Source organism: Falco peregrinus, chromosome 2 (assembly GCF_023634155.1).
Source record: "Falco peregrinus isolate bFalPer1 chromosome 2, bFalPer1.pri, whole genome shotgun sequence".
Taxonomy (NCBI): Eukaryota; Metazoa; Chordata; class Aves; order Falconiformes; family Falconidae; genus Falco; species Falco peregrinus.
The window spans coordinates 107,640,814-107,642,363 of NC_073722.1; the positions used below are offsets into that span (position 1 = coordinate 107,640,814).

At 33.9% G+C, this 1,550-nt stretch overlaps 1 long non-coding RNA gene across 3 annotated transcripts in view; it reads right to left on the reverse strand.

Moving 5' to 3' along the window:
• Positions 1 to 1,550, reverse strand: part of LOC114012985 (uncharacterized) — a 49,639-nt gene that overhangs the window by 20,746 nt on the left and 27,343 nt on the right. The window lies entirely within an intron of this gene.

A 1,550-nucleotide genomic window follows, 5' to 3' on the forward strand; every position in this document is an offset into this window, starting at 1 on the left:
ATGGTACACATGAGAACAGAAAAGCTTCAGGCATTACTATACTCTGCCATCAGAGCTTTTTGACTTACCTGTTTTCTTATTTTCATTAATCTGATTTTCTTGAAAACAAGCCTCTCCTTTCTCTTCGTTTGTGATCATTTGTCAAATGTCTCTTGCAATGCAAAAGTCATTAGGCAAGAATCATAACTGTACACAAGCTTTTAATAAAATTCTAATGCTTAAGACCACAAATTAGGCAGCTGGGTTGAAAAACTGCAGTATAAAAGAGAGGTCAGACACAGCTTTGTATAACCTGAAGATAAGTGGGAAACCAGCACTAAGAAGGCAGACAGTGTGAAACATTTACAAACATACACACACATATATTTCCTTGTTGTCAGTTTTCCCACCTGCTTCTTTCAAGATGAGCATCAGTTAGAAGTATTTCTCCACATCAGCCTCCAGTTAAGCTACTGGGAGGAGAGTCTGTGCCTAAGACGTTTCTGAACTTTATCTAACATCATTTTTTCCTGAGATACTACTATAGGTCTTATACCTGATTTCCAAGCCCCATTGTGCTTTATCCCCTCGGGCAGTGCAGTCTTACTCATCATAAATATAGGTATCTCTTTGAACTATAAGGGCAAGAAAGGTTTTCTACATTTTTAGGTAATACATCTTTGTTAACCAAACCTAATAAACCCCTTAGTTATTTACCTAACAGCCATTCAAACACGTGGCAAAGACCTTGCAAATTAACTCTTGAAGTGGGTTTTTTCCCCAACTTGTATACCTGAAATCTAAACTATGAACACAAGACATCTTTACACAGGCACACACTTGGTGCAGCATTTTGTGTGTGATATAAGAGGATGCAAGTTCTTCTTTTGTAGTTTTACTATATAGATACAGCGAACAAGGATTGGGGAAAAAAACATGGTAGAAAACAAAATACTAGCATATCAAATTTATTTCTCTGAATCCAAAGAAAGCTATCAGATATGTCTCATATATCCAAAGATCAAAGATCAGGAACTTGAGAGGAGATGTAACTAACAAAAATAGGTATGGAATGATGAAGTTATTTACATATCTCAGATACATTTAATCATGCAAAACAGAATGAAAAGGCTGAAGGGATTGGTACTAATAAAACAACAAAAGCAAAAATAAAGTCTGTAGCAACCAGTCTAAGTAATGATAGCAAAAACCTCTTTTATTGTATATAGTCCCACTGTAATAGAAATGGACCCCATTTGCTTTCAATCTCTCAATAAAGCAATAGTACTAAATTTGCATAACCCCAAAGCAATATATTTTCATTAACTTATGAACGTATAGCAAAGTAATGACTTCTTTTTATAAAAATTGTGTGGTAAATCCATATAAACTCTGCATCACATCTTCATTGTAATTGCATCTACAGAACATTTCTTTAAGAGCTAAAAAAAAATTAAAATTCAACTGTATTAGGAATTCTTGCTCATTTTAAGATAAGGTATCATTCAGTCTAGTCATTTGCATGTAACAAGATAGTTTCTTCTACATTTTAAGTTTTAGAAAATACTTAC